Genomic DNA, 20710 nt, shown 5'->3' with positions numbered 1-20710 from the left:
TTTCACTCCTAATTAAATGGGTTCGGAGCTTAGGTATAGAGCTAAAAATTTTTGTTTTTAAAAAAAATATTATAAAACGGTTAGTACAACTATGTATTTGAAAAAAAATCAAAGGTAAATAAAACAGATCGAACATAAATTAAAAACCTAAACTTACAATTTTTGTTTAATAACACAACCGATAATTAAATTTTTGGCCTGACTCTTAAAGTCTCCAACTAAGTCGTCAAACTATCGCAACGACCTTTCAAGTAGTCCCAAGTTCGCGTCTTGACTTGGAATATATGATGGAGTTACTATCGAGTACCGATCGCTTTGAGTTTCATCATTATTAAAAAATAATATTAAAAAATATTACTCTTGTACGAATCTATATAATTTTTAATAATTTTTAATATTTTTATAATTATTAAAATAATTTAGAACAATTTGAATACTTTTAATATTTTGTAATAATATTTTATATCTTAATATTTTGAAATGATTTTAAATTTTTATAGTTTTCTTTAAATTTAAAATTTTCAAAAAACTAAAAAATGTTTTATAGCAACATCATGATACCAAGTGACATTACTAAAAATCATTAGATTTAATTATTAAATCAATAAAATTTTAAAGTAGCAAAAATTAAATGCATAAAAAACCATAGATTTAATTGTATTTTCCAAAAAATTGAGAGATCCCTACACCCTCAAACCAAAATGTTAAATGATCCTCTCAAGGCTAAAAATAACCAATTTCTTAATTTAATTATTATAGCTTAATAATAATTTACAAAAGCTGTGTTGAAAATCAAACTTTCATATCCATTTGATATTTATCAAGGAGACATTCCTACACTAGCGCATGTATCTTTACCAATACACAAAACTCGACGACTCCTACTTGTACTTAGCGTTGCATCTACACTTGCATCACTGTACGACTCCCTATCTGTATCAGATTCACAGTCCTCCCCCTCTACTTTCTCCACTGTATCGATGATCGAGTGCCTCGGATTCCTCACTTTTATTCCGGGAAAGCACCACGTTGCAATACTCGAATCCTGGTTATACAAACTATCTTCCTGCACAATTTCTCCCATCCTGCACATTATGCTGAATGCCAAGCTTTTTAAGACACGAGAATATGCTTCCAGAATTGAATGACCAACGTCCTGTGCACCAATCATTTTAAGATAAATGCAGGATAAAAGTTGCCATCGCATGTATGTATAATGAATTTTACTTTAAACACGCCAAACTTACCTTGCCATATTGAATTTTCGTAGCATCGATAAAAGTTTGAGGAAGGTTTGGATATGCACTCTTTATCTGATGTAGAAGTGCTTCGGCTCGGTCCACTAGTAGCCCCGCCTTATCTATTTCGGACAATGGATCCTTAATGAAAGACCATGATTTTCGCACTAGTGATTTACCTCTAGTTTGTTCTGTAAGTCTCCCTTTCCATGCAAATACAGCAGCTTCCAGCCTATTAATGGCCTCAAGAGCATTATTTTCCAAATTTAAATTGAGCAAAACGAACATTTCCTCGACTGAGCTGGACTCGAGGGTCAAAACCTTGTACAATTCGTCACCAAGGCTTGCCTTCCCGGACTGCAAACATGAACTTGTAATCAGGGCTTCAAGCTATGATATAACATCACATAAAACTATCAAAAGGATCCAACAGTGAAGTTAAGAATGCCCTGAAGGCACCGAGTATGCTCACCTTGGGAAGGGCATCCCTAATGATGGATGGAATAGGCATTTCAAGCAAAACATTCTCATTAATAGATGCCGCAGTCTTAAATACTTGATATACCACCTTGCCTTTACATTGCAGCCTCTTTCTTTCGGTATCTGAGAGCCCGCTTTTCGGTACTTGTGGCAATGGAAGCCACCACTTCTTGCTCTCCCGTGCACTCTTGTTTCTTCCTTCTGCTTTGCTTCCAACTTCTGCATAACAAAATTCGGTATTCACCATCGACTCCAGGGTTTCCTGACAATATTAAAAATTTAATCAGGTAAATGTGGGACGTGTTCATAAAAGAATATACAAACTATTAGGAAGTAAAGAGATCGCCTACTATAAGCATCGAATCCAATTTCTGAAGTGCTGGGAGATTCATGTGAACATCCGCACGGGCTTTTGGAGTCATTATCTGCTCAAATGAGAATTTACGTAAGTATCACAATATTGCAGAATGCACATTGTCGTTTTAATCGGAACCCAACAACCAGATGAGTACCTCCATGGTCCTGCCATTCACACCGTTTTGCTTAGCAGGCACTAACTCGACCATATAGTTGGTAGGAGAGAGTAACCAATCCATTTCTTTTCGCCATTTGTTTTTCCTTTCTTCAGCTAGTGGCTCCAGTTTCCACAACTCACCAAAAACTGAAGCTGCACATTCGAATTTGTGTACCTTATACGATGAAGATGACTAATGAAAGAAGCCGATTCTATGGTAACAGGAAAACAAAATGAACTTTGTAAAACGTAAATGCTTTTCAGGTTGCAGCCCTTCCTCATTAAGCATGTTTCCCATTGACGGGAGAATAAATGAATGAACTACAACATGAAGTGCTATGACTTTTCTTGTTTAAAACACACAAGGATCTTGAAACAAACTCACCTGCAAGATTTGTTATGGCATTCGACAAAGCTAAAGCGGTGGAGACACCCTTACGTCCACCTGTAATATCTTCTCCCAATAGAAGCTTTGCAAAATTTGCTTTCATTGTCTCGACATCTGAAAATTGAATGGGATAAGCAGGTTCTCTTTGACATAAAAATGCTTGGGGCTTTCTGAGAGCTCCCATTCATCCAAACCCTGTTCGTCTCTCTTCATCCACTTGGAAGAAAACGATCCGAAAGCATCTTTGCTAGAAGAACAGCTGGAGAAATCATCATCCATGAAATCAGATGCACATCCATCTCCTCGGCTTGTTCTGCTTTCATTCTCATAAGGCTGATTGTTGAGAATGCAGCTCTCGAGACCATTATATGTCATTATCCCTGAAAATTCTAAATTTAATATCCATTTACTGAAATCAAGTTGGAACATACGACAATTAGAACATAATCAGCTAGAAAACCATTGCAAAATGGTTTACACGTCGTTACCGGCTTTAGGCAGGTCGAAAAGCAAACATACATGAGCTCAAGTTTATGGTGTATGATGTTCTAACTACATAACATTGTGCAGAAATATAAGCCTTTTCATGACGGATTTGTTTGACATTTCATGGACGCTCTTAAAAGAAAACAAGACAAGGAATCCCACGTGGCATGCTTTTGAAAATCCCATTTCATGTTTAGCAGTTTGAGGTTTTTTAACGATGTGTGTTACTCAAATGAATCATGTGATGATAAACATGTCCTTGCCAATTGGCACTAGAATACATGATTAAGTTTACCATTCAAAATAAAGACGAGATTATATCAAGGCAGAAGCTTCCCAAGTTTTAAGAGCTAGCACTAACATCCAAGAAGAGAAAATTGCAAATAACAAGTGCTCAACAGAAAAGCACACTCGAAAATAGGCGTGCACTACTTAAAAATTGCAAGTCAAGATGGCCTAAAGTTAAAACGGGGGGATAATTTTATATATGTTCCTTTCACCATACTTTCTTTTTCTAGTGATAGGATGAATCTACTTTTTACTTTTGTCTGTTGCTTTGTAGGGTAAGAGTTAGTAAAATTTGACTCGATTTAAAAAAGTTGATATTTTCAACTCAACTCGAATTGACTCGACTTGTAATTTAGTAAACTCGACTAGACTCGAAAAAAAAATCAAATTCAAGTCGAGTTATAAAATAGAACTTGAATAACCTAAAATTTTTATTATTTAGTAGATTGATTTTCAAGTGTGAGTAGTCCCTCTATTCTATATAATATATGTATATCACCTACGAAAAATATATGTATTGTTTATGGTTACAAAAAACTGTTTAAATTGGAATCAAATAATATAATAATATTATATATATACAATTAAATTTAAACATAAACTCAAAAAACCTCAACTCATCTCGACTTGAATTTTATAAAATCAACAAGAAAAATTTCAAATAAAGATTGAGTTATAAAATAAGATTTGTTAATTCAAATAACTCGAAATTTTTTTTACTAAACTCGATCGAACACTCACCCTTAACCGAGTATACTCTTTCTGCACTTGGTTGCGGTACTTAATTAAGTAAAGTGGAATTTAAGCAAAAGGAAATTAATAGTGAAGAAATGGGTGAAATATAATAGTCTTAGCATACAATAGTTCAGTTGGGGGCCTAACCTAAAGCTAAACGGTATGATAATCAAGGCGTCAATAGTTACAAGTAACTCAAACCATTCAGGAGAAAGAAAAGTCGTCTATCACATGAGTTTTTAAATTTAGGATAAACTACATGTTTAATACCTTAATTATTATTTTTGTTTCGTTTTACTCATCAATTATTCTTTTTTTCAAAATCATACCAAACATATTTAGTTTTTTGTTTCATTTTGATCACTCATCATTAAGAAATTAATGATGATGTTGATGAGTAACTATAAGATAATGTTACATCATTATTGAAAAAAATTTAAAAAATATCACATCAACAATTCTATTAATTTTTTATCGGTGAGTAACCAAAATAAAAGCTACAACGTGATATTAAGTATGATTTAAAAAAATTATATAAATGATCAAAATAAAACAGAATTGATAATTAAGGTAGTAGACGTATAGTTAACCTTACATTTATCTCGCCCATTCAATAACAATTTCACACTGTCTACATTGACTGTGACTCTGAAGAAGACTTTAAATGATGGTAACACAGCCGTACCTACTCTGCTTCTAAAGAAAGGAAGGGAAGAGGCCACCACTAAATACCAGCAAAAATATAAACACAGTAACTTAGTAATTACTAATGAAATGATCATTATTTCATTTTGCTTTATATTACCAATAAATATTAAAAATATATGATTTTCATTTAAGTATCTCAAATATTTTTTTATTAAAAAAGTATTTAAAATTATATTTTTGTCAAAACAAATATTTAAAGTATTTAATTTTTTCATCGAAGTACTTAAAGTATTATTAAATAATGTTATGTGTCAAAACTTTTTAAAATTTAAATGAAAATGATTGAATATCTATTTTGGTAAAAAATATTTTAAATAACTATTTTGATAAGAAAATAACTTTAGATATCTATTTTGATAAAAAGATACTTTAAACTTAAATAAAAAAAGATAATATATTGTAAGTAGTTATTTATGATATAAACCTCTGATTTGTGCTTGTGAATTGTGATTATATATCGGTGCCATCAGCAGCACCCTTGGAACTTCCAAGTTGAAACAAAACCAAAACCAAAAAGCTTGAAATAATGAGAAAAGCCCCACCCCCATGTGGTTTGTTTTGGATACCATGACCATGAGGCATATCCATGGGCCCACAAAGGAGATCTGTTCATAGTGAAGATGATGGTAGTACAACAGGATTATGTTTTCTACCCCAACAATAACCAAATGAAGGCTCCATTAAGTTTTAGATTACTTAATGATCAAAGACCGGAGTTTGACCGGGAACCACTTGGGTTGGCAGAATGATTGGGGTTTCTCTAGTTGTCTTAATTAAAAAAGGTTCACACTAAGGAAAGAAACAAAGGAAATATGGCTGTTGGACGGTTGAAGAGCTAGAGAGGAACATGGCATTCACACCTCATCTTCAGGTACCCATAAATGTTCTGCCAAGACTTAAATGGACGCAATATATTGCTGCCTGCATGATAATGGCGGTGACTAATACAAGTGAAGGTTTGCTAATGGCCAAAATATAAAACAAGACCCACGTTATGTGACCCTTCCCATCCTCCCACCACAATCCCCTACATTTCAACTCATTCACATAGGGATCAATTTCTTAAAATAATTTGTAGAAATTAAATAGTATTATTTGTTCAGAATATTTTTAATTTATTGACGATATATATATATATTATAAATTCAAATTCAATTGTTCAAACTTAAAACTTCAAAAAAATAAAATTTACTTTTATTATTAAATTTATTTGAAAGTTCACACAGTAATCATCTTTAAATAATAAAAGAAATTCGCATCAAATACAATAATGTTATACATGCATAGATACGTGATATATACATGCTAAAAAGGCTAATGTGTTAAGTTAGGTGTGTGTATATCATGGTTTCACAAGAAAACAAAATTAAGAAAGAGAATAAAAAACAAAGACTAGAATCACATGGCATGGCATAAATCACGGAAATTTCTTCACGAAATAGTAACACGCCCATTCAAACCATACAACCATAACCTAAAGAAATTAAAATTAAAATGGCAATAGGTGTATTAATTAAGAAATAATTAACTTACTAACTTCTCGCTCATCAAAATCGAGGCTAAACTGCCTGTCGCGCGTACAGCACGCCAGTCTTTTCCTCATCGTCATCATTTTCATTCCTTCGTGCCTTCTTGATGACCATAAAGAATAAAAAAACATGGTTTGATTAAGGAAAAAGGCAATGAGATTTTAGGGGTTTATGAAAGATTTCATGTGCTTTTTCCTTTTCTTTTGTAGAGGGAGAAAAAAGGCGAACAAAAGAGGTGTGTGCTAATTTCAAAATTAAGATCATTAAAGAGAAAAGGGGTGGGGGAATGGGAACCGAAAGAACCAACCACTAAGTAAGCAAACAAGGATTCGTTATGTGTAAGCGAAAGGCCCAGAGAGATGCATTTGTTAAACACCAACAATATAAAACATCTAAGATTTTTAAAAGAAAATGTAGTTTCATAAACCCAGACATTAAAAAGAATAAATTTTAAAAAAAATCATTCCAACATGTTCCAATGGCGTTAAAAAAACTGCATTTGGAGAACTTACCTGGGAGAGTGACAGTGGAAGAGCTAAGGAGTGAGTGGTGATGAGGCTTCAAAGTTCAAAAGCAATCAAATGGGAAGCCAAAATCCAAAGGAAAAGGGTGAGAAGCTGCGATATTCAAAATAGAATTGATGTATTAATGGCGAAGCATTGGGTGTTAGTGTTAGGCTCCTTCCTTACTGGACTGGAAAGAGAGACAGAGCTTTATATTCACACTGTCATTGGAGAAATTATTATTTGCTCCTTAACCAAACCAATTGCTTAGATTTTAAACTCATAAAAGAGGATAAGGACCGTCTATAGGATGAAAGATTGGATGAGTTCTGGCGTAGATGGAAAGTGAGGCCAATCACCAAAACATTTTTTAAAGATAAATACACATTTGAAAATACAAATTTTTTAAATAGAAGGGACATGGTTAATAAAATAAATAATTAACTGAAAAAAAATTGAATTTAAAGGCGGACACTATAGATCCACCATTGGGCCAAAGCCCATGAAACGTTAAGTGACGTAACTCAGTTCTATCAAAAAAATCTAAAAATATAATTTATTAATATAAGGTTAAAGTTTGAAATGTGAATAATTATTCATCCTGCGTGTGGTATGTAGGTGGGGATGGAGAAGCATGTATGTAAGGTATAAGCAAGTTTTTTATTAAGCGCAAGTGAAGGTGCAAACTCCAAAAATTCAATCCCAAATTACCTTGGTTGTGAAATTCGTACAACAATTAGGTTTTAAGTGGCGTAACATTTTAGGCGTTATCGAAAATATTAATATTTTTTTAACATTTTTTATAGAATACTACTTAAAATATTATTATTTTACTAAAAATATTAATTTCGTTACCTAAAATAAATATTTCAAATTTAATATTTTCGGTAGAAAAAATTATATTTTAGATAACGATCTACAAAAAATATTAAAAAAATATTAATATTTCTGACAATGCATTTACTTAACCTTATATTAAACTGTATATCTTTAGAAATCATCGTTTCATACTATCATTTATATAGAATATCTACTTGTACTTATTGCAAAGGGTACATGTTATGCTATATTTAGATTATGTTTTTTTTATCTTTTGCTTTAGGTTTGAATCTGTTAAGCAGAAGACATGGTTGATATTTGAATCAAGGGGTTGTAGTATCATCAATCAATATCAATGGACCAAACTTTTTTTTTAAAGAAAAGAGAAAATTTGATTATGGTGGGGAGAAGAGGCGCCGGAAGAAAGGGACATTGTGTTTTGTCTTGTCCGGAATGGAACGCTCTTTGGTGGAAGCGGTTTAGGTTACGAGGATGGAGCAGAGCGGCTGTCTCCTTATATGCAAAAAAATATTGTTATTATTGGCCACCTTTTAAGTTTTCATTTTGTAGCAACACCAAACACAACGGTATACTTGATTGGAATTGAATACCTCGAATCTCTCCTCATCCGCTCCTTTTCTTTCTTACATTTTGTTGGGTCGTTAACCAATAAAAAGTTTCATTTAGGGGCAAATTAAATCATCTTAATAGTTTAAAGTTATCTTTCAAGAAAAATTAATAGTTAAAAGTATGATTATTATCTCTAAAAATTTTAAATTCGAATATTAGATACTATAAAATATTTGAGTGTTTATTATCAAATAATTGAAAGTCTTTAAAATATGTACTTTCACTTATAAAATTATCCTAGATTAATAAAAAAATCATTTACTATTTGCAAGACATTTGATCCAATTACATATTTGTTTAAATATCTAAGTCCTTCAATTTTACTATATATTAATGTGGCACTCAAATGGTTTTTGTACTTAATTAGTTTTTGAATGGTTTTCGTGATTGATCATTTTGATGATAATGTTAGAGGTGTGCAAAAAAAATTGATTCAACTAATCTAATCAATTGATACATTGCTAAAATATGAAAATTTAAATATCAAGTCCATTTTAAATTTTTTGGATAATTCAAATCGGATGTAAAAAAAATGAATAATCATATATGTCGCAAACAATCTTTCGGGTAGTCTCAGGTTCGCGCTTCGACTTGATTCGGGTGATGGAGTCGCCCCCGATTGTTTTCAAATTGGGTAAATCGAACACCTCAAAATTAATGTTTTACTGGAAAAACACCGCTATTTTTGTAACGATGATTTTAGTGGCGTTATTTTAAACCAAACGCCGCTAATTTATTTCATATAGTAGTATTTTTAGATAAACATTACGATAGATAAATATACAATGACATTTTTGGAAAAACGCCGTAATATTTTGGTACTATAGTAACATTTTGTTTAAAAATGTTGCGATAAACTGTTAAAAGGTGACTTTATTGGAAAAACGCTGCAATAGTTTGAATTGTTAGTGGTGTGTCATTAAAAAAAGCCGAAATTGTGTGTACTATAGTGGCATTTGGAAAATAAAACACCTCAAAGTCTAATAAACCCCCCCCCCCCCAAAATCTCTCTTCCTCTCCATCAGTCACCTCTCTGCATCTCTCAATTGTTTCAAGTGCTCTAACCCTAACTCAACATAGCCATCAGCTGCCGTCGTAAATCGGATGTAAGTTTTTCCCTTATTCTCTCTTCTTTCTTTCCATCTGGCTTAAGATTTAATTCCTCTTTGCTTTTCTCTCACAGTTTTTTTGCGTGAGGGATGAACATTTGAAGATGAAACATCACAAGAAACGGTGAGCAATTCCATGTTCTAGTTTTCACGTTATTATTTTTTGGAACTATATCTCCTTTTGTTTCTAACTATTAGAGGTTATATGCTTTGAATCATCATATGAGTTATGATTGTTTCAATTGTTATTGAGAAAATTTTGTTGTTACAGTTTTTAGCGTATGCTTCGCAAATTCTCAAAGTGTTAACATAGATCACAGGTTCTAAACATTATGTTTCATATTCTTAGTAAACTCATAAGCACTGCGTCTGATTATTGCCGAATTGCATTTGATTTTCATGTTAACTTAAGCTAGTCCTTCCATATTTGTTTTTTAAATCTTTAATGAAAATGGTATGTTCCATTTTTCTCTGTTTCAACTCAATCATGTAGCTTTTCTTTCCCTTGCTTACGCTGGTCTTCCTTATTCAATGGAAGAGTTTATTGTTTTTTATTTGAAGTGTTGGTTTTTAAATGTAGGATCTTGAATCCTTCTCTTAATTTGTTGTTCTTTGTTTAGGGTTTTTTGTAGCTCTAATTGTATTGCTCCTGCTTTTGGTTCTAGATGTAATGGAAAATTTAATTTTATTTCTGAATTTTGATCATATTTGGTTCTAGGTTTTTAAGTATTGAACAGAAATATGATTGGGCTAATATTTAATTGATGTATTAGTTTATGGAATCTGGGTTCTACTTATGAATGTGGAGAATTACACATGAATAACACTTGTTTGGAATTACTTTATAATTTCCCTTTTCACCATAAGTGTATTTGTCTCCATCTTCAATCATTTATTACTGTATAGAAAAATTCTAATTTTAGGTGTAGATTTTACATTATCTTTGGCCTACATTATATAGATTCTGCATTTCCCCTAACATATTTTCAGTAGTTTGACACATATTCAGATGTACACATGGTCTTAGACCAATTTATCGGATTGATTGTAGACATATCGAATGCCATTCTGAATTGGGTTAAGTGGGATTTAGAAACTTTGGGTTTCAAGTTGTATTGAGGGTTGAGTTGTTGGTTGGGTTGTTACAATCTCAAATTATTTTTGAGCTTTGGTCACACTCGGTAAGTTGTTCGTACCATTTCCCATTTTTTGTCTGTTTGTTACAAGCTCGATTTAATGGTGTTTATCTCAGGAAGACACGTGGTATGGGAGCTGGACGCAAGCTGAGGACCCCGTATGTGTATTATAAGTGCTTCATACTTGAGCTTCACCGACTGCAAAGAAAATATTAATCACTTTGTGTATTATAAGTGCTTCATACACGAGCTTCACCGTATGAAGATGGTAGTTTCTATTTGCATATCTTAAATTTTGTGTATTTTCCGAACTCAAAGAAAGGAGATGTTGGTTTCCATTAATGGTAGATTTTAGTAGTTAATTCATAAGCTTTATTTTGAACTTTCCATTCATCTGAATGGTCCTATGACCATGAGATGATAGCTGGACAAAGAGGAATCTAATTGGTTTCATGAGCCAATATCTTTTAGGTTGGAATTGGAGTACTTATGCTGCAACAACTTTCTAGCATTAATGGTGTTCTATTCTATTCCAGTACAATTTTGGAAGCTGCTGGTGAGTTTAACCTTGTTGAACTTTTTTTCATTGGTGTTCCCTTATTTATTTATATTGTTTACAAACATGTCAATTGCCAGAGTTTATGTTATGTTAGCCATATTTTTTAGCCAAAAGTTTAATGTTCAAGTTCAAACATCAAAGGCTTATTAACTGAATGATTTAACCTTGATTTGAGCAGGGGTTAAATCAAGCAATGCAGCCACCTTTGGAGTTGGTCAAGACATTCACCAGAGCAACCTCGGCTGGTCTCATGTTTATTGTTGAGTCAAACCTTAGGTTCATATTTTGTTAATTATAATGAACAATGTTGAATTACGTTACATGTCACTTTAATGTTTATTGTTATTGGATAATTTTTTTGTAACACCCCGAAATCCTAGCCTAAGAGAATTAAGCTACATTGCCTAGGGTAAAAACCAAATTAAATTGAAATTTAAATTAATGGGATTAAATTAAGATCTAATTGAATTGCCTAAGGTAAAAATTAGGTTGAATTGAAAATTTAAGTTAATTAAATTTGTCGGAACCGTCTTTTGGATGAATCCTGGAATTAGGCTTCGACTTGAATAATTGGGATAGAATCGCTACCGATCATTTTAAAAAAATATTTAGGCTGATCGGATACTATTTTACCTGATCTGCGTTTCACTAGAAATGTGTCGGGTCTGAAATTCGGTTACAGTCAAGGAAGGATTAACACTCTGGTACTGTCCTTTCGATACCAATTAATTCGTCAATTGTCTTAATTGCGAAAATTTAAATTTAAATTGAAATTTAAAAATTTAATTCAAATAATTACCTTTGATCGATTGAAAATATCCCTAAACAGTCAAAAATATTATATTTGAAATAATAAATATAAATATTAAATAAATTAAAGGGAAAATAATAAAAGAATAAAAAACTAAATAAAGTGGAGTGACAGTGTTCAAGGCCACAAAACATTTGTTGCGTGCAACATTTTATCTGCTGCTCGGTGAACTTGAGATATGTTTTACTATTTACTCTGAAGCCTAATTAAGAATAGTCAAGTTAGATCCACATTATATCGACAAGAGCCTTTGGAATTGGACCATAACGGAAGTATGAAATGTGGGTCAACTTGATACACCTCAAAGCTAAGTATATGCATAGAGGTTCCCTACCGTAATTACAAGATCCTTTACACATATATGCTTTCCACCAGAAGCTTCCTGTAATGAGTTCGGTTGGCTCCTCTAGCTGAATGTAATGAAAATGTTTATACCCAATGGCTATCACTAAAGCATCAGAGTTCAACTCAAAGACCTTCAATCATCGATTAAATTGCCATGTGCTCAACCATAAATATACTAACCTCTAGACTGGCCATAAAACACTGGGAAAACCAATCATGGTAAATAAATCCAGCATTACCAAAGAGATAGCACTGCATTAGATGAAAATCCTCTCCTTGAAAGTACCTTCTCTTTTGCAAACAGATGGTTGTGCTCCATTGAAAAACCAACGAGCCAAAACGGAGTGATCGGAACTGGACCGCAAAGCCACTGCTTGGTGCTTCAATGCACCAGCTGAACTAATGAACTTGATGCCCTTAGCAATGAATCATTTTCCCTCTCGGGTGTAAAACTTCAAATAACATGGGTTTGAACTCCAGGTGCTTGATGAAAATCTTCGGTGCCGTTTGCGTCCTCGTCGGCCCCAGCAGCCCCACGCGAGCACCAACCTGTGCAGCTCTCCTGCATTAATTTCTATACCCATCTAGCTCACCAAGTTAGTTGGAATCAAATCCTCCTCAGTACCATGCAAACAAAAAATCAAATGAGTTAGAAATACATATATATTTGATATTAGTCGATTGGAACAAATGGGTATAAGAACCCCAATCAAATTGTAAACAGGGGTCCCTCTTCCCTTCAATTTTACAGAAGCAAGCAATAAAATACCGAAAATTTCCTATGGTAGAACCCTAAATTTTCTGGCAGTAACATTTTCTCATTTCCTTTTTACATTCCATTGGCATCATAAAAATAAAAAAGTAGAGAAGAGGGATTAGTTCTTTCACCAGTTTTTTGTTTCTGCTCAAGAATAGAAATTGGCTCCATGGCAATTACTTTGAACTGGCGAGAAAGTGTTACGAACTCTGGATCTTGTTCCACTTGCTCCATCTCGGCCTTAGTCATCTCAAGTGGAGATATCTTTGTAGTGCAATAAGGTCCTCGTGTGCTAAGTTCCTCTATATTGAATCTGCATAAACCTTCAAGCACGACGATGTATGTCATGGCAGCCTCTCTCTTTTCCCTTAGCTTCTTCCGGTTTATCTGACGAAAGTAGAGAGAGAAACAGAGTCTGAAAGAAAGCAGAGAAGATGGCAATGTGTGAGATCTCAAGACCCACAAAAACAACCAATGGTAGATTTTTTAAATAAGAGAATACAGAGAAACTTGGAGAGGTGAGTTTGTGATCATGGCTGCAATCGGGAAGTGAGGAGAGAGATAGATTGATGTTTGAATAGGCAACGTGGAATCAGTTACTAATGGTTGCTCACTAAATTTTCCTTTTCTTCTTTCATTCCCCCCCTCTCTCTCCTCTCTTTTTCTTCTGTTTACTGGCAACAAACGTTTACTTTGATTCCCCACCATAGAAAAAGAAACAGAGATATGCATCAATTAATAAAGCAAAAATGGTGGCCCCCCATTCCCCATTTCTTCCCCAAGTCAAAAGCTGATTTGAATAAATAGGCAACACTCCCACTTTCATTTAGAGAGAGACGTTCTGGAGGGTGGGTGAAATATCTTCGTAGAGTACAATGTTTTTAATTTTGAGGTCGTGAGATCGAGTCTTACGGAGGATATTTTATAATTCGGAGGTCTTCTACGGAAGCTGCTCTCAATCTGGTATTAGGGACATCCTACTATCTTACCTCTCCCTTACCCCATTACATATGAGAACAAAAGACAACCAAAAGTTCTAGGTGGTGGGTGGGGTTGGTAGTTAAGTGTTTAGTGGGTTGAAGATGGGGTAGTGGAAGGTGAGTGATTGGGTAGTGTTTGAGTGGGTTGTTTTCTAAGTGGGGTGCAAAAATATTAATAAAAATATTAATAAAATAATAATAATAATTTATATAAATATATATTTGTATAGTTAAAAAAGTATGTTTAGAGTTGTCTCTTTTTGCCTATAGTCGTGTAACGGGTGTAGGGCAAAGATTAGAAAACATACTTTTCGTGAATGTATCCAAATTTAACACCATCCATTATAGGGATGAATTCCCATCTTTATCAATATCTTCTGTTGTAGAGTTGAAATCTGACGTCATAACTGGTTTGTCAATCTGAATTGAATCCGAAATGACTCCCTCGTCGTGAGGTTGAGTTAAACTGAAAATTTCTAAGCACGATATCCTTCGTCGTGAAGTTGCAATCGAACTCAAAGCTTTTGGCACATGGCCTCTGAACCGTCTTCTAGCTTAAGATACTTCGTCGTGAAGCTGAAACTTGACCTGAAGACTTTGGTGTTGCTGTGCTGCAGATGACTCATTCGTCGTGAAGTTGGGTCAATCTTTAGGATACGATATCCTTCGCTGTGAAGTTGAAATCATAGAAGGCTCATTCGTTGTGTAGTTGAGCCTGGATATGCTTCGTCGTGAAGTTGAAATCCAATCTAAAGATGAATGTTACTAGTGAGCACGTTTCCCTTCGTCGTGAAGTTGAAACCGTAGATGACCCATTCGTTGTGAAGTTGAGCCTTGAATTGGATATCCTTCGTTGTGAAGTTGAAATCCAATGAATGTTGCTGGTGAGCACGATTCCCTTCGTCGTGAAGTTTAAACCGTGGATGGCCCTTTCATGGTGAAATTAAGCCTTGAATTGGGTATCCTTCGTCGTGAAGTTGAAATCCAATATGAAGATTAATGTTGCTTTGAGTCCAATATCCTTCGCCGTGAAGTTGAAATTGGCTCTGAATGAAACTGGGAAGCCCCTTCGCCGTGAAGTTGAGCTTTGAATTGGATATCCTTCGTCGTGAAGTTGAAATCCAATCTAGAGTTTGAACGATATCATTCGTCGTGAAGTTGAAATTGTGGATGGCCCATTCGTTGTGAAGTTGAGCCTTGACTTGAATATCCTTCGTCGTGAAGTTGAAATCCAAGCTTGTATTGTTTCGAGTCCAATATCCTTCGCCGTGAAGTTGAAATTAGCTCTGAATGAAACTGGGAAGCCCCTTCGTCGTGAAGTTGATCTTTGAATTGAATATCCTTCGTCGTGAAGTTGAAATCCAATCTAGAGATGGACACGATATCCTTCGTCGTGAAGTTGAAATTGTGGATGTGTGGGCATGATATCCTCCGTCGTGGAGTTGAAATCGTGGATTTATGGGTACGATATCCTCCGTCGTGGAGTTGAAATCGTGGATGGCCCATTCGTTGTGAAGTTGAGCCCTGAATTAGATATCCTCTGTTGTGAAGTTGAAATCCAATCTTGAGAAAGTTGGTTTTGAGTTAGATATCCTTCGTTGTGAAGTTGAAATCCAATCTCGAGTAAATTGTGTCGCTTCGAGTTCAAGACTCTGAACAAAACTTGAAAAGTTGTTTGTCGTCAGACAGTCGCCCCTTCGTTGTGAAGTCGACCAACCACCATCAACTTTTGAATGTGCTTTTGAATCGAGTATCTTTCATCTTGAAGTTGAAACTTGACTAAAAAATTGCACAAAAAATTATATATGCTAAAAATGATAAATGCGATGCTCTTAAGTATGTCTAAGATGCATGCAACATGAATTAATTCTGTTTTATCTATTGGATGGAGCCTCATTTTTTGTCTGCTGGTCTTGTCCTTGGAATCGACCATGCCCCATTATCTTATTGGTAATGTCACAAGTTCTATCTGATCTTTTTTCCTTTCTCTTATTTTAGGAGGGAAGAAAAAAGATATAAAAATGTAAGAATTCTATAAAACGTTGCCCCTGAATCTAGGCTCACAATCGAATCACATCAAATTATAAACATGAGTTCAAAGAATATCAAATGAATCAATAGCTCTTTTAATGCTTTCAGAGTTATAGCTCTTTGACAAATATTCAAGTGGATGAGTTGGCTGTAAGTTGACCTAAGGTTTCAGCCATTAAAAAAATATCTTTTTTCGGTCATTGCAACATGCCTTTTTCTTGGCTTGGCATTTTAATTGGATGCAGACAAAATGACGCAACTAACATGATCGATTACTAGACCTTCTATTTCGGTCCTCTGAAATCCTCCATTTGTTCAAGCTTCGTAGGCTCCTCTAACAAAAGTAGTGCAAAAATGTCAGTCTAAAAATGAAATTCCTGAGTGCTCGTGTGAAATTGACTATAAAAGGTGTTCCATAACTCCCTTAGTCCATCATTACCGAAAATTTATTGATTAGATAAATTTGATTTAATTTGCCGTTATCTGGCTAGCTGTATCCATAAAGCCGACACATTTAACCAATTGCTTTAGTGGGACAACTTAACATTATAATAACTTTTATCAAGTTAACTGAAGGGTTCATCTCATCACAAAGTCTTCGGCCGGACAATAGTAGTGGAGCAAACACCGAATTGCCAAGTGTTCGAGCAATGTCATGGTTTGAATGTAATCTTTTCATAAGGCCAAGGCTTTCAAGTTTCCTCTATAACCAATTGCCTTAGTGGAATAGCTCAGTTTTACGGATTTAATTTCTTAAGATTATCAAGAAGAATTTGTTATAATCTAGGTATTGTTGAAAGTCAAGGAATCTCATCTTTAGAGTTCAATTTCCCAAACAACTAACATAAACTAGATTTGATTACTCAACTATTCCATCTGTGAAGATCATTATCATCACTGAACATCTTAAACAAAAAGTATAATAATGTCATATGCACAAGATGACCCATGTTATCCGCACCTATGCATACCTAAATGCCAAGCCTCTTATTTATACCCTGATAAGAGGATAAGGCTATATCAGTTCTTGTAAGGGAAATGTATGGTGTTCGGGCTTTTCGGGGTAAAGTCATTGTTTTGTCATTTTGTCAAAGATCTATAATTCGGAATCATTTACAGAGTTTTTTAATTTAGCTGATATTCAAAGAATTTCAAGTTGTAAATTTGATTCAATGTTTAGCGTAAATTCATTGAAATATCATCATAAAAAGAAATATGTCAAAGTTCAAAAGCATGTTTCAAAAGAAAATGAGAAAGTTTAAAAAAAAACAAGTCCAAACAGGATGCTGCAAAATAGAATAAATCCTCATTAGGGTGCCTCATTAGCTGGATTAGGGCCTTCATCTGCACTTGCTCCCTATTTCTCGACCGTTTCATTTATCGGGGCTCCTTTTGATGTACCCTCAGATGCACAAATTTCTGTTTTGAGAATTTCCTTACTTTCATCCTTTTTTATGAGACATATCTTGTTAATTAATGTAATGGGAAAAAAAGAAGAGAAAAGAGAAAAAAATAATGCGAAATATGCAATAACGTATGATGCATGAAATGTTCGAGGCATTGATCCAAAAAAAGTGTCTGTTATTATAAATGATCCTTATTGGGGAAAAAGTGTTACATCTAAAGAGACAAAAAACATTTTGATGGTATAGATCCTGGACAACCTCTGACATGTTGATTCGTCTTTTGTCTTTTTCTATCACCGGTTGAATACCCTGTCGAACCGTTCCGGATTCTTTGGCTAAACTGTGCAAGTGACGAGCTGCTTGCCCCAAAAAGACTCGAAGGACTGCATCTCTGGATTTTACTCTCTGTTGATCTTGTTCCTAATGAAAGCGTTATCGAAGCCCTCCATCGATAGGAACTATCTGAAGTTTATATGCTTGTTCCTTGAATTCGTCAGCAATGGCATCTAGCTCAGCTAGGGGTTTGCCATCTTGTTCTCGTAGTCTTCGAAAGGACTCTCTGGGTCAGTAGCCTTTTTTTGTCTTGCCCCTGCAACTTTCGCCATCTCGTTTTGGAAAAGTTGACTTTTGACGTGCCTGGTGTAAACTCGGTCCATTCCGAGTCTTTTCAGACCATAGCCGGACTTCTGAGCTTTTCATCTCTTTGTTTTATAACCCCTTTGTCCATTAATGTGAATTATTTACATTTAACGAACACATTTTTGGTGGATCAATACCTCTTTTGAATGATGCAAATGATGAAAATAAAATAAAAGAGAAAAAAATGGAAAGAGTTAGTGAGGTAAAAATAATTAAATCAGTAATGAAAATAAAAGTCCTACCCCACATGCTTATTATTCCTACCCATACATGATCTCTATCCCGCATGCTAATTTCAAACAAGTCCTAACTGCATATTTGTCTAGTTCACATGCTTTGAACAGAAAAATAAAGCAGGAAATAATTCAAGCATTCTAGGGTTTAAATGAGGTTTTGGGGTGGGCTCTAATTCCTTGTAGTCTCCCAGTTTAGGTTCTAAAAAGGGTACCCAAGTTCTCCTTGCTGGTGCCCCATTGGGCTTGCCAAACCCTTATTCCTAAGCCCATTACAAGCTTATGTGGACTAAGTTAAACTCGAGAGGATACATTCCCTTATGTCTATGCAGTGAATAAATTCACACGAAGACATAAGGTATATGAATTCCGAAGGTTACTTGCTAGGCCTGAGCGAAGAATAAATTCTCATGAAGGCGTCGCTTTCACCCCTACTTAAAAAGGGTTCGGAGCTCGGGTATAAAGCCATAGATAGAAACTTTTCAAAAATCTGAAATCATTGAAAAAATATATGTACAACTATTTATTTGAAAAATAATCAAAGGTAAATAATTGGAATTGAATAAATAAATTAAAATTAAAATTTACTATTTTCGCATAAAAATACAAACGAAAATTAACTCTGGCATGACTCACTTATCTGTCCCCAGCAGAGTCGCCAAGCTGTCGGAACGTCTTTCGGGTAGGCCCGGAATTGGGCTTCGACTTAGGAAAAATGGATTAGGAGTCGCCACCGATCATTTATTTTAAAACAAATGGGTTGATCAGATATATTATTTCTTACCTGATCTGCGTCTTACCAAAGGTGTGTTGGATTCGGGAGTCGATTACAGTCAAAGAAGGGTTAGCACCCTTGAACTGCCATTTTGGTACTATACAATTTCCAGTTGCCTTTAATTAATAAAATTGAAAGCTTGAATTAAAAGGTAAAATAACGATCCAGGTTGCTTACCTTTGATAGTTTTTTAAAAAAGGTACCCTTAAGAAGGTAAAAAAATCATGTTAGATAAAAATGTAAGAAAAAAATAAATTAAATTAAATTAAAATAAATAAAAAATAAATTAAATAAAAAAGATAAAAAAGTAAAAATAAAATAGTAAGTAAAATAAATAAAAAATATAAAAATAAAGAAACCGAAGAAAAAATATACATAAAACGAATAAATAAAATAATGATAAAAAAAGTAAAAATAATATATATATATAAAATAGATGAAAACATAAAAAGGTATATATATATATAAATTAATAAAAATAAGTAATAAAGTAAAAAAAGAAAATGCAAAAATGAACCTAATACACCTAATATCTAACACCTCTAATCATCACGGGGAAGACCTTAGTTGCAGGGAAAGAAAATAATGGAAAGAAAAAAGGTGGGGGTGGCCTACGAAATGATGTGTTAGGTAATACCTATATATATGTATATATAAATAATGATATAAAATATATGTATAATAAAAAATATAATATAATATAAATAAATAAAAATAAAAATAGAAAAAAATATAAATATATATATATATTAATGTTAATGAAATAAATAAAGGTAAGAAAATAAATATACATATAATATTAATACTAAAGAAATTAATATACAAAAATGTAATATTAAAAAAAGAAATAAATAAATAAATAATGCGAGGAGACCAAATTGAAAGGAACAACCAACTGGGGGACAGATTTCGAAACAATTAGGGGATTCAAATGGAAGTTTTCAAAATAGGAGGGTCAAAAAGCGTAGTTTACCTTTTTTAAAAGCCAAAACACGCGGATCCTTTCACATCGGATCAGGTCCAAGTGCGAGTCATGGGGTCGCCTGATGGGTTGTATAAAAGTTAAATGTTTTTTTATATTACTCATTTCTCTCTTCCACTCAAACGAAACCCCCCATTCTCTCTTTTTTTTCTCTCCATTGTTCTTCACAGATGAAGAACATGGACCAAGCTTTCCAGAATCCGACCGTTGGCCACCCTGCGCCGCTTGCCGGCCGCCGATCATCGGCGACGAATATTAGAAAAAAAATTTGTTTTCCAAGAGCTTTCCTTCCCCTCTCTTTGAAATCCAAAATATTTTGTTGAAAAAACTATGCCTCGGGGGTAGATTTGAGAAAGAATTTTGAAACATACCCCCCGTTCATCGGCCGAATCTCCTCTTAGCTTTCTTTCGAACCAAAACATAAAAAAATGGCCCACAACACACATGAAAACGAAGAAAAATAAATAAAGGTAAGGTCTTTCACCTTGTTTATTGCTTTTCGAAATGTATTACAAGGCTTGGGCTTCTCTAGTTTCTCATATTTTCGGTTTTACTTGCGTAGATCCTCTGTGTATTCGTGTGATATTTTCGTCTGTGTATTCGTGTCTTGCTAATATTGTGTGTAATCG

General features: G+C 33.9%; 1 long non-coding RNA gene and 1 pseudogene across 1 annotated transcript; one reads left to right on the top strand and one right to left on the bottom strand.

The window, feature by feature from the left end:
• Window positions 1-745: 745 nt before the first annotated feature.
• LOC120173583 lies at window positions 746-6982 on the bottom strand (annotated as a pseudogene).
• Window positions 6983-9323: 2341 nt separating this feature from the next.
• Window positions 9324-11439, top strand: LOC120173584. The gene is made up of 5 exons (XR_005521083.1): window positions 9324-9424; window positions 9502-9551; window positions 10680-10831; window positions 11035-11119; window positions 11301-11439. It is a non-coding gene; the product is annotated as an uncharacterized LOC120173584 (long non-coding RNA).
• The last annotated feature ends 9271 nt before the right edge of the window (window positions 11440-20710 follow it).

The sequence above is a fragment of the Hibiscus syriacus genome, unplaced genomic scaffold (assembly GCF_006381635.1).
Source record: "Hibiscus syriacus cultivar Baekdansim isolate YM2019G1 unplaced genomic scaffold, ASM638163v2 tig00111973_pilon, whole genome shotgun sequence".
Classification (NCBI taxonomy): Eukaryota; Viridiplantae; Streptophyta; class Magnoliopsida; order Malvales; family Malvaceae; genus Hibiscus; species Hibiscus syriacus.
The sequence above is the reverse complement of the archived record's forward strand: the minus strand, read 5'-3'. Positions and strand labels throughout refer to the sequence as shown.